This window comes from Mesitornis unicolor, unplaced genomic scaffold (genome assembly GCF_000695765.1).
Source record: "Mesitornis unicolor isolate BGI_N332 unplaced genomic scaffold, ASM69576v1 scaffold10686, whole genome shotgun sequence".
NCBI lineage: Eukaryota > Metazoa > Chordata > Aves > Mesitornithiformes > Mesitornithidae > Mesitornis > Mesitornis unicolor.
The window spans coordinates 37,045-50,275 of record NW_010193022.1 but is presented as its reverse complement, the minus strand read 5'-3'; the positions used below and the strand labels follow the sequence as shown (position 1 = coordinate 50,275).

Below are 13,231 nucleotides of genomic sequence, written 5' to 3'. Positions count from 1 at the left end.
AGGGAAAATCTCTTTACTAAATTTCCACCTTATGAATAACTTTATAGAAAGCAGTAAGTTCTTTTTCACCAGTGCAGAAGTCTGTTTTAATACTTAATGTCATAGCGGACCTAGTTTTCTGTTGGCTTTGCTTTCCAGTTGGTTTGTTTTAGCAATCGCAACTTATTTTTGTTCTTTTTCAGTTGAAGAGGGTGAATCTTCAGATTTTGCTCTGACCTGGGACTCATCAGTGACTCAATCAGGTAAATATTTTAGGTTCTTCTGATTGCAAAAACTGCCAGAAAGCTGCCAGGCTTTTTACGGGAACTGTATTTTGTATGTCACATTCCTGTCTCAAATCCAAGACTACCCACTGCAACACAATTTTTATATCAGTTCCATATGGTCAATAAAATCTATTACATACAGAGACTAATATACTCTTATCCTCCGGAGAGCCATTCTTTCTTCTTGTGGGCACACTGAAATGGGTTGTGATTTCTCCAGTATAACCACTTTGAAGTTGCCTGCAATGGGCACTGTTGCACATTCATTCCAATCTAATTACATAAAAGCTGCTTTAATAGGAAGTTTAAACTTCAGCCTCAACTGGAATGTGTGTATTTCTCCTCTTGGAGGAAATTGGAAAGTCCTGTCAGGGCTGGAGAATAAAAGTGGTGTGTCGCCATGCTGGAAAGATGTAACATTTGAACCAGCTTTTGGGCTGCTTGATAGTAGTAACACTTAAATGTTTCTCATCTGTGTTACATTGATAATTTGAATAAAAAGAGCCTCAAGAAACTGAACAGGATAAAGCAAATTTATCTGTAGTTGTGTAATGCGCACAGATAAGACAAACGTGAGTGTAAATGTTAGGTTAGTTTGCGTGTAAAGTAACTAGCCACATTTCAGTCTCTGTTTGCGTCCTGTGGAAAGCTATTTTACTCTATTATGTCTTTAACATTTATGAAATTCTCAGAATATTTTTGATTTTGAAGCCAATAACTCTGCACTGTCTTGGTACTGGGCTGCATGATGGTGTTCCCTTAGAAGCTCAGCAGTGATGTGCAAACAGCTCAGAAACTGAGCAATAACAGGAAAATTAACAGTGGTGCTGCATTCCTGGTTAGCCCTGGTTTTATAGGAGTCACAGCGAAACTGGCTCGCAGGAGACTTTTCTGACTGAAGTCAGCACCCAGCTGGTCCTGAAGGCTTAAACTGCCTTTGTGTGCCCTCTCCGGCATTTCACTTTGTACCAATGCACTCTTGCTTGCGCTGGGTGCATCTTCTCCAGGTGCTACAGCTGTTTTGAAGGGTTGGTGTTTTTGCTGGTCTTTGATAGCAAATATTGCTGCTGCTGCTGCTGCAACCCCCCAGCCGCGCCATCGAAGGCCCCTTTGTGCCAGGAGCTAACGGCGCATGAAAAGAGCGCTTGCTGGCTCTCTCGCTTGACCTTCGTCTCAGACGGCGGAGGAATGGAGTTACTGGTGTTCTCCATCTACATTTTGAATTGCATTCAGTTTAACACAGGCTGAGGTTCAAAACAGCAGCAACAACAAAAATAACTTCTGTGCAGAGTGGAAGTTAATTTGGGATTTCTGGATGCTATTGGTGACTGCCGTAAGTAGAAGACAGCCTGTGAAAGGCTTTTCCCAAGTCAGTCAGTGTCCTCCATTTTTCTTCATTTACTCTCATAATTAGAGCTCTCATTCAAGACGTCGGATGTGGGATAAAATGTATTGTATGCGTGATTTATGGCAAGGAAAATGTGTGCTAATTGGGGGATTTTCCTCTTAATAGTAGCTACAGATTTCGATCTTGCACGCGTACATGGATGCAATACAGTGTCCTATCAGGAAAGGGCACGGAGCATGGGATGGAGGTTGCAGGCTGGAGTAGAACTGAGGAACTACAAAGAAAAAGCTTACAAAGCCCTGGGATGGATGGTGTGGCTGCATGGAGTCGCTGGCTCTTGTGTGGTGTGCCTCCAAAGCTATATTCAGTAACTGAAACCAGCCCCGTGGTCCCAGTGTGCGAGACTTTCATTATGTTCTTTTATGATCTTCCTGTTTGCATTAGCTCCAATAGTGTGATGTTGAACTTCAATAAAGGGTGAAAAAACATGCTTCAACTTTGCGTTTCATGCCCCTTCCCTCCCTGGCCTAAAATGACAGAATTGCCTCCCCTTCCTTGACTCCCCCAACAGAAAAAAAAAAAACCAAAAGGCCAAACCCGGGTCTTGTTAACTCTGAAACATTTGCCAGATGTTTCAAATTAACATATTTCTCTCCCTTCTCCTGTGTGTGTTTGTACATCTCTGTGTGTGCAAACACATACAAAGCGACTTCTGAAAATTCCTGTTGGCGCTCTGCAGCACGCAGGGGCAGCAAGAGCAGGTAGAATGGAGTCTTTAAGGCTTTTTTTTTTAATAGTAGCAAAATATTTATCTAGGTGCAGTTGTGGAGAGAGAAGGTGCTTTTGCTGTTGTATCTTTTGTTCGTCAGTCCTGTAGAAGCTATATTGAAAATGTCTCTATTTTTAGTGAGCACGAGTTGATCTGCAGTCGTGGGGGTTGTCCCCACAGCTGTGACAGCCGCCTGGCCCCGAGTGCAGGGCAGGAGGTGCCAAACACTGCGGCCCAGGCTCTGCGCCTCGGGGTGGGCTTCTGTGTTACTGAAGGTGCCTGGTTTGTGCATCCCTGGCCAGCGGCGCTGGGTGCGGGGCTGCCAGCGGGACCGGCTTAGTGCAGCTCATGGAGATTTGGCAGTGGAGATGTTGGGAACCGAAATCCTGCACTTGGATGGGTCTGTTTGGTGATGGCTTAGCCCAGGGCACTGTCCCTTTTCCTGTGGGAGGGTGTTTGCGCAGTCGCTGTCTGCTCTGGGTTACCTGCACGCTCCTGGTAAACCTAAAGGTGAAACGCTTTGCAGGAATCCAGCCCTTGCCGTGGTTACACTGAGGAAGTTCTTCAAGTACTTTAAATACAATTAGAAATAGTTTTACGGGTTTTTTGTTTTTTTTTTAATGATCACAATTTAAAGGTTGTACGTGTTAACCTAGAGAAGCAGGGAAATGTATAAGGAGGCAGAGGGTGCCCTCGTGCCAGGGTAAATAATCTGGGTGTCCAGCAGCCCTGTTTAACAATGGCCATATAGCGAATTTCCTTCCTCCTCAGGTCTTGTAAACATTTTTTTCCGTAATGTAAAAGGAAGAAAAAAAGCTTTTCCTTTCCTCTCTTAATCTGAGGGCTCAGTGTGCTGTTCAACAGCAGGGCAGCAGTGGTTTGCTGCGTAAGTGGCAGAGACGTTTTCTGTCCCAGAGGAAGAGCGCAGCAGAGGACTCCTTCCCCTTGCTTTTCCCTTTGCCCGGCCTGTCCTGCTCGCTCCCAAAGCCTGGGAGAGGGTGGGCTGGGCTGGGCAGCGCTGCCAGGGGCCAAGCAAGTGCCCGGCTCTGCTTTGCAGAAGGGTTTGCTGCTGCTTGGAAGTCAAGAGGAAAATCACCTTCAATATTTGTCTGGCTGGACCCTTGCTTTGCAGTGCTGCATTGCTGGTGTAATACATCACGGGAGTGTTATCTTGAGGAGCAACAAGGGACATTTTAAAGAAGTAAAAAGTCTTACTAAATATATAGAGAATTTAAGGCATTTTAAAGACCTATGAAAGTGTTTTACATGGGAGTTGCTGGGGAGTTTCTCATTAGCCTGGCTGTGAGGCCCTGGAGAATCTCAGCTGAATTGTCTGGGGCAAACAGAGCAGATTCTGTCTTCTCCTTGGGAGCCTGCAGACCTAAAAGCCTGATTTTTTTGTGTGTCTGCTTTTGAGGTAACTGAAGGTATCTTATTTTTGTATGCAGCTATAAGTTATGATAGTGATCAAGAAAGAGTTTGGGAAACAGGGGACTGAGGACCCATAGCCTGAGTGCTGGGGCCAGATGGCACTGTGCGGCTCTGCGTGTGTGTTTGCAGGACATGGGGGTCTTTGCAGTGTCTGCTACTGGAAGAGTCTCTGCAGTGCCAGCGCCCAACCATCCATGAGCACACAACGTCAGTGTTGTTCAATTATAACATTCCAGAAATAATGAAAATAAATTACAGGTTGGTACTGTCCCCTTTCCCCATTAGCTCCAGACTTTCTGTCCCTGCCCTTGAGCTCGCTGCAGCAGCTGGGCACGCGTGCAAGGGACGTGTTAATGAAGTGCAATGTGGGGAAAAACTCCACATTTTAGGACACAGACGTCTGATGTTTTGCCATTAAGAGTTCTCCCTCATGTTTGTTTTATGCAGTAAACGACTTTAAAAGAAATTGCAGAAGGCAATTAAAAATCTAAAGTTTTCCTCCTTTAAGGAGGAAAAAAAAACAAAAGGGGAAGCAGCAGCTTTTGAGAAATGAACCACGAAATAAAAGAAAACCACCCTGTGGTCACTCCTTTTCCCCTCTTCCCCTTTGTGTGGTGTCTCCCAGCTGTGCAAATCACAATTTTCACTTGGTATCTTTAGAGGAGGAACATCTCAATGCAGTTTGGAGACTTATTTTCACCCGTGGCTACCTGACCTTGTGCAGGGGCAGTTTTAATGCCGTCTCTGCTGCTTGGGGCTCTTCCTGCCCATTCCCTCCTGGCTGTTCCCTGTGCTCTCCCTCCCTGTCACTCTTCTGACCCCAGCACCGCTGCAGTCAGCTCCACAGGTGTTGAGGGTTTCTGTTCACCTCTAACTGCTTTGTAGGGTTGGGTTTAATTTTGGCTGCCAAAGGAGCAAAATGGGTGAGAAAGCCAAGGTCTCATGAAGTGAACAGAGACTTGTCCCCGCAAGTATTCATGCATTAACTTTTTCCCCATTTCTGTTTGTTCAGGTAAGCTACAGAAAATGTGTTCTCCTCCTCACGTTTCCCAGCACCCTGCGCCCTGGGCTCACACACCTCAGCATAGTCCGCTGCCCAGTGCTCACCAAGGCCACCATCCCTGCAGGACCCAGTCCCTCGTGGTGCCATGGTGCTGTCCCTGCTCTCTGCCCACGTCCCCCTGGCAGCTCCCACACCACTGCCTGGGCATGGCTGCCTTGAGAGTCAGTCGGGAAGGTCCAGATGAGTGAGACCGCCCTCCCACAGGCACCAAGGTCTTTTCCTCTATTCCTACATGTACTGTGTTTTGTTTTATTGAACTTCTGGTTTAGGCTGGAGAAGAGGAGGATGAGGGGAGACCTTATTGCTCTCTACAGCTCCCTGAAAGGAGGGGCTAGAGAGGCGGGGGATGGTCTCTTCTCCCAAGTAACAAGCGATGGGATGAGAGGAAGTGGCCTCAAGTTGTGTCAGGGAAGGGTTAGATTGAATACGAGGAAAAATTTCTTCCCTGATGGAGTGGCCAAGCGTTGGAAGGGGCTGCCCAGGGCAGTGGTGGAGTCACCATCCCTGGAGGTGTTCAAAAAATATGTGGATGTGGCACTTTGGGATGTGGTTTTGTGGGCAGGGTGGTGTTGAGCTGACAGTTGGACTTGATGATCTTAGAGGTCTTTTCCAACCTTAATGATTCTGTGATTCTGTTCTAAAGGGCAGAATGCTGAAAAAACCTCTCCCAAATGTCCTCAGCATGAAATCCTGGGATCTCTGCCGCAGAGCACTGAAAAGGTCGGTCCCAATTCAGTGGGCATTAGAAACCTGTTGTCTTGCAAGTACTCTGAAATTACCTGTCCCACGTGCCTTCACAAGCTCAGACATCTTCTAAAAGCTGATTTCAGTAATATATCAGTATGAGAAGATTCTGACTGCAGTGTGTAAGGATTTCCAAAGAAACAGACCTTTCAACATAAGAGACGTTGATAACTTTTTTAGTTTAGTATTTTTCCAATATATTACAAAATGTTTGATCTCAACTGGCTGGCTTTGTTATGGTGGTTTCAGAAACAGCATCCTTGTCGCTGCATGGACCTGCAGAATGCAGCCCAGTCAGCACAGTCTGAGGTTCTCAAAATTTTAAATAGCTGCTTTGGAAGCAGCTAAAACTCAAATAAATGCAAACTAGAAATAAAGTTAGGGAGGTCTGTAGCTCTGGCTGCTGTGTTCCTCATTTATTCTGAGTTGAACTTTTATTTTGCTTGATAATGTGTGGGATTTCACAGTGTAACAGAGTTATGTGTCCTTTCAGAAGAGAAAAAAAAATCTCCTTTCCTAATTATAAAATTCAATTTTTAAGTTCAATATTTTACTTACAAATACTGTTTTTTATTAAAGAAAGTACTTTTGATAGTGCTTTTTGAAAGAGAAGAAGTGATAGAAAGTACACGATGCTCAGATAATTTGTGGTAGGTGAACATGCAGGACAGATGTAAGATTTTTGGAGCCAGGATAATATAAAAAGAAACAATAGGGGTAATTACAAACCCTTCCCAGTTTCCTCTGTCTGTAGGAGCTCACGGCACATCTCTGTGTCTGCAGGCGCGAGAGCTTCCTGGGTCCGAGTGTGTGCTCCCAGAACTCCCAGGCTGGCGGGACAGGGGATGTAGTGCTCTCAGAGGATGCTGGTGGCTGGAGCCTCAGAGGGTCCCTGGGGTCCTCGAGGTCCGACCAACATCCTGCGGCTGTAGCACCTTCAGGGGAAGGAGAAGTATAAAAAAATGGAATTACTTGCCGTGAGTGGTGCCAACACGTGCATCTGCCGTGGAAACGGCTGCCCCGCAAATCCGCCAAGGTGTCTCTGGTGATGTGGTGCCATAGGTGTTTGCTGCTTGTTTGGGGAGGGAATCTCGGGCAAGAAGGAGTGATCTTCAGATGTGAACACAGCATGGGTGTCAGTATTTAAATTAGAAACACACACCTGTGTATTACAGCATTTCCTAGAAAATACTTACTATTAAAAATGTTAATTGGGAAAATTACAGCAATAGCGCAGAGGAGGAGAATTAATTTCCATGGTAAAAGAGGGGAGGAAAGAAATGCTCATTTCCAAATGAGCTATCGAGTGCTCCCCTTACCCCCTCAGCCTTTTCCTGTTTCTCAGGCATTCTGAAGACAGTGTCTGTTGGAAAGCTGGGCTGCTTCAGGGGAGCTGGGCACCCATGGTGAATTGCAGTGTCGTCAGTGTTGCTGAGATTCGCCTTACCTAAAGGCAGCCCCTTAAAGAGGGGGATATTTCTGCAGGCTGTGGAGTTGCAGCGCCTGGCCATGAACTTGTGCGCGCTGGTGTGCCCACAGTGCATTGGGACTGTTGGTGGGCAGCAAGGTTTCGGTCAAATCTGGGAGTATCTCTGAGGCCATCGGCTTAACCTTGTCTGCAGTCTTGTGAGCGTGGTGGATCTGCTGGCAGGGGGCCACTGCGGGTTGGGGGATGATCCCATAGGGTCATCTGGCAGGGGTAGCTTGCCCAGGACCTCAAACACACCATTGGCATGGCCAGTTGCACGTGTGACTATGTCCTTCTGGAGGAGCCATCCTTCAAGGGGTCATGTCCCTGTCTTTCCAGCAACAGTTTTTAGCCTGCCACAAATTCGCTTTTTATTTAAAGGTGTGTCTGCTGGTGCTTCATGTGCTGGGAGACTGTAATGCTGTGGTTAGTTTCCTTGTCTGACTGAAGGAAGTCCTTCACCTTTGTGGGTGGCTCCCCATCCCTTGCTCACGCTCGGGTCTCCCATGGCTATGAACGTCCCAGTGAACAACGCTGCTATGGAGCTGCAGGGAGTGCTGGAGAGGAGCAGGGCACAGCACAGCACCTACCATCTTCACGCTCCTGCTCCCTGTGCCTGTGTTTCTTATCAGTGAAGCAGCCTTGTCATGTCTTGCTGCCCAAGTGAAGGGCTGTGATTAGATGAGCATTTTCTGTGTTTTTAGTTGAAAATTGTATCTGTTGTTTACAATAGCCTTCAGGGGCATAACTAGCAACAGTGGGCTAAGGTAAAGCAAAGGAGATGCTGGGCAGAATATCAGGAAACATTTCCCAGTAGGGAGGTCTAGCAGGCTGTGGTATTATCTCCCATCACTTCATTCATTTTCAAGCCAAACTGGACCAAGTGCTTGAAAATGCACTGTAGGCACAGTCTTACATCGGCAGAGGGATGGATCAGGTACCTGGTAAGTCCTTCTCATCTCTAATTTATCAGGTTCTGCTGCACTCTGAATTTGCGAATCTCCTGCAGATTTGAGGACACAAACAGACTGAAATGGTCCAGCAAATGGTGCTTTTTAGAGCCCATTTCAGTAAATGCGTTGGTGTAGGATCTCAAAGCACTTTACAAATGCTCACTGTACCTCCTAACCTAGTAGAAAGTCTTGCTTGTGCCTGTGTCCGTACCACTTTGTCTCCGCATCGTGCAATGTACACTGTGCTGCAGGTCGACCTTCCCAGAGGGCTCCAGCTTGGGTGCTGGTGGGCGCTTGCCAGCCCTTCTTGCCTTGAGTCACTTCTGCAGGTCAGCGGCTTTGCTTTGGCGGGCTGTTAGGGGCAAGGGAAGCTGAAACCACGCAGCTGTAGGAAACGGTTGCAATGGGTTTTACCTTTGTGAGTTCAGACAGCTGAAGAGGTGAAGGAAAGTGAACAATTTCTTTGGTTTTCACAGAAACTTTGGTTCTCCTTTGACTCATTTACACATTTCAGTTCCCAGCCTGAATAAATGGGAATAACAAAATATATTACATTGGCCTGTTGCTTAAACGAGAAAAATCAATAAAAAGTAATCCACAGTGGTGGATCCCCAGTAATCATTCTTCTTGGAAATAAAAACCCAAACAAATTGTGCCAGTCGTGAGAATGGGGTTTTATAAACAAGGCTGTAAAAGAGGAAAAACAAATGGAACAAACAGGCTCCACTGCTTGCTTTTCTGGGCTGAGGAAGGACGTTGATCAGAAACTCTGCAGTGAAGAACTGCATGAAATTTATGATGCTTTGCCCAAATAATCTTTGCTTATTCTGTACAGGAAACGAGAATCATTTGGGTTGGAAGGGACCTCTAGTGGGTCTTACTCAACATTGACCTGACTCGTAAAAGTTTGAGTAACCCTCCCTTCCATATTTTTGGTTAATTTTCTTGAAATGTTAAGCTTATCGTAGAGCAAGAGTATGTCTATGGTTATTGTGACATGAGAATGTGTAGAAACAGAATTAATAAGGCCAAATACTCTAATATAGCCTGGAATTTCCCACCATAGAAGATACGTTTGAATTTCTGTCATTTAGTGTCTAAAGCAGCCTTTTCTGGACTCGCTACAAGGAATTACAATGTCGTTGTCAAAATAAATGGAGCTCATCTCATAATCTTATATTTGTTGTGTATAAATTCAAATGAGGAAACTGTTAAGTGGGACCATTTATAATGAGATTTGAGATACCCTATGGCTCTCACTTGGAGACAAGTGACCTTTGTCTTTTTTGGGGCTGAGGAACAGCACGATGAAGATTTAATAGATGTGTGCAGAGACCTGACAATAGATTGGGGTGGGCATGGAAGGGGTGCTTGATGCGCCTTGCTCTACATATCTTTGAATTCAGCCTGCTTTGGACCCAAGAGTCTGCCTGTTTGTGTGTTTTACTGGCCAGCGCTCCTTTCTCCCTTCTGTGGCTTTGGCGTTCATTAGTAGAAATTATTAAACGGTCACAAAACACTAAAGAGAAAGGAAAAAACCCGCATGCTTTGCTTGGAAACGCTGTCTGTGCTGCATAAAGCTCTGACAAGATCAAGCCTCTAATTAAATTATCTGGCACGTGCACAGTTCTGCTCCGAGATCTGCTGAGCTCATGTGTAGCCGTTCGCTCGTGCATCCACCAAATCAGGAGTACCAAAGAGACAATTTGCATAGGGCCACAGCGTGTTTTAAAAAATTCTGGTGAGTTGTAAAGCCTGCAATGTTAATTGCCAGTTAGCACATTGTAATTGCTGTAATTATTTGCAAGTAAAATGATGTAAGGGACTTAACATTGTACTGTTCTTAACACTTTACATGTTGGTGATCCACTAAATCTCCCACTTCAGAGTTTTGCTGGTTATTTTAAGAGCTCGACAGCCACTTGCTGAAGTCTGATCTCACCAGCAAGGTTGCCATTCTGTCTGTCATCTTTTACACTGAGCAGTGGCTGTCTAAAGTCTTTATTAAAAAAAAGGCAATAAAATAATAACTTGGAGAGTCTGCCGCTGACCGACGAGAGCGTAGCCAGCCCCGCAGCCGGCTGCGCTGGAGCCCAGCTGGGAGAGAGCGCTCAGCACAAATTGCCAGCCCGGTGCCTCCCACCGCCACGCCGCGGAAGTGGGCCAAAAGCTCCTCCGTATGGGATTAAAGGGATGTGTAATAGATTAAAGATCAAAAATGTTAATTAAGAAATGGTCTTTTCTAATAAGATGCCTTCAAGGGCATGGTACCAAAAATGAGGCAATATCTCATTTTGGCAACAGTGCTGGGGCTGTAATGAAGCTGGAGCACGGGGGTACGGGGAGAAGGAAGGGATGTCTCCTGTCCAGGGCATCTCCTTCAGAAGGGGTAAATCAATTAGCAATGAAAACATAAACATAGAAGTCAGAATGACATTACTCTGAATGCTGCCGAGCGACGTGTGCATTTAGATTTTCGTGCTTTAGCTTTGTGTTTCCTCGAGGATAAATTGGTGGTTTGTGACCGATAAAGGAGAACTCCTTCAGCTTAGTGGTATTTAAGTAGCAGCGTGGTAATTTGGCTGAAAATAACCACTCCTGTTGGAAGCTTTGATGCATTTGGAGTGAATTTGTGCAATATATTTTCCTGATGTAATTTTCTGGATATGGGAAGTTCAGCACCTTCCTTGCTGAATTGAAACTTGATGGCACTGTGTTTGGGGAACATTTCAGAAAGCAGAAGAGCCACAGCTCTATCGTATTCCAGCCTCTTGAGGTGCGGAGAGGTATGTTATACAAATAAACTGATATGCAAGTGTTACTTCTGTGTTTAAAACTCAAAAGGTGCTTTTGAGAGCTGTGGAATTTTACTGCATCATTATAACTAAAGAAAACTTTAAAAAAACCCCAAACAACAGAGCCTTAGTGACTCCACTGTTACATCTTCTTACAGTAAACTCATCCCGACTCAAAAAGGAAAACTCAGATGTTTAACAACACTTTTCCATGTGGTGGGATGATGGGATTTCTCATCCCACTTCATCCCACACTTCCCCCTCTGAACACCTTAGTGTTGAAAGCTGCTGTATTTCTGAAGCAAGTTATTTGCAGGCATAAAGTGGAGGGACCCTGTAGGCAAATTTCTTCGCTCTTGGTTGGAAGTTTTCACTTGGATAAAGAAAACCACTGGTATGGTGGGGCTCTCCACGTAGCGTGTGTATATATTTTAAGGCTCTGGCTGTTGTCTGCACCAAAGTTAGAGTGAGCTTTCAATTTGAGAGAAATACGGTGAGAAGCCGCTTGCCAGTTGCGTTCCTCCATGTGTGCACAGCAAGCTGGGCCCCACTCGAGCAGCCTGATGGAAAAGAGTGCTCCAGCGGTGGGCTGAGACTCAGATTTGTTGCTCTAGCTGTGTATATTTAATCTTCATCTGTTGGGCAAATCTTTAGCAGAAAAGAGCGTTTGGAGGGAATCAGTGAGTGGAAGTCATGGGTTTTGCAGCTGTGCTGCTCCCTGCTCACCTGCGGCCCCAGGCGAAGCGCGGTAGCAAAGCACGGTGTCCACATCCTTGAGAGGAGCAGCGATGGTTTTCCCAGCGGTTCATTTATTGAGAGGGGGTTCAGAGCCCTCGGAGCTGGACACGGTCTAGACTTGTGCTTATTGGTGTGATTTAGCTTGGATGGGGGCTATGGGCAACTTAAACAAAATGACAGTAAATTCCTGTGCCCTGATTTTGTCAGGTGAGTGAGCACAAATGAAGATAGCGGTTGTTTCCATCCACAGAAAGAAAATCAGAGAACTGTTTCTTATCCAAAGACTTAAGACAGATCTTTTTCGCAGTTCATAAATGTATCGGTTTGACGGACTGATGAATTCCATCTTTACTTGATTTCACTTACGGTTTTTATTAAAAGAAATGTGTAACTCAGACTTGAATTCACCTTCTCCCAGAAAGGGCTACATCAAGTCATTCTTGCTGACACATCAAGGAGATACAACTGTAGCAGCAGAAAGATCATTTTCCTTATTGTGAAGTTCCTTTAAAAGTCTTGAAGTCATTCTCTACTGGGCAATTCTGAAGACGTGTTCTGAATTGAAGTTTTCCTCTGCGTAATTTTGACAATATTCAAAAAAGACATATGTAGTCTGTCGTTCAAGTAGGTGATATTTGCAGAGAAATGGTCCATTTGTAATCTTGTCATTATTGGTACATAACGTGTCCCCATATGGAAATTGAAAAATCTTAATCTTAAACTTTGATAGTAGTTCATATCAGGCTCTTTGTGTTTAGCACACAAGTCCAGATGACCATTTATCCTGTTAAGTGAATGAGAAATGTTCTGTGTAAAAAGCATTTGGCTTCTCTTCCTTGATCATATTAAACAAAATACATTTATTGCCAAATTTCTACAGGAACATCCAAGAAGCATATACAAAACCAGCAGGGTTAGGCAGGTATAACTGGGAGCAGCATTTGGTCTATAATCGTGTGACAAAAAGGTTGGGCAGTAAAAATGTACTTTTTCTCATCGAGGTGAACTTCAGGCTGAAATCTTGCACAAGTTAGCTAATAACCAGGTTGGTAAAGCATTTTCTGGACAGGAAGGTGCAGAAATCTGCATTTTTTCCCTTCATTTTTTTCTTTCTATACTGTGTGTGCAGGCAGCTGCAGTACTGAAGACCCGAGATATATCACCTCTGCAAATTCTCTTTGTGTCTCTGGGTTTGTGTTGTGACAAGCACAGATGCTTCTGTGTAACAGAATTAAATTACGTTCTGTTTCTCACCCTTACTTCTGAAAAGTGGTGATGAGTGTTTATGGTGTTTTGTGTGGGAGAACGAACTTAGAACTGGTGTTGCTCTTCCTCCACAATGTTTTATAAAAACTGGTGAATTCTGTATATACTGAGGTTGTAAACCTGTTGTATTTTAAATGTCTTTGAGTTGCAAAGAAACCCGCAGATACACCACAGGCACGGCAGGCGTGGTGGAGCCATCAGTGAACCATTCAATGAGAAAACACATCATAAGAGTTAAGTGATTTTTAGGTTGATTCTGTAATGAAATACTTTAAAACCGTTTCTGGTTAATGAACATTGCGGCCAGACTGCATAATTGGCCAAGGATGTAGGAAGTGGAAATGATTTTACAAATAGCCTCCTGGCTGTGGTGGCTGTAAATGGGGTGGG

The 13,231-nt window shown here is 44.9% G+C and overlaps 1 long non-coding RNA gene across 1 annotated transcript in view; it reads left to right on the top strand.

Moving 5' to 3' along the window:
• The first annotated feature begins 182 nt into the window (after positions 1-182).
• LOC104542864 overlaps positions 183-13,231 on the top strand; it is a 29,652-nt gene continuing 16,603 nt past the window's right edge. Inside the window, exon 1 of the long non-coding RNA XR_728155.1 lies at positions 183-242. This is a non-coding gene — a long non-coding RNA (uncharacterized LOC104542864). The remainder of the gene's footprint in view (positions 243-13,231) is intronic.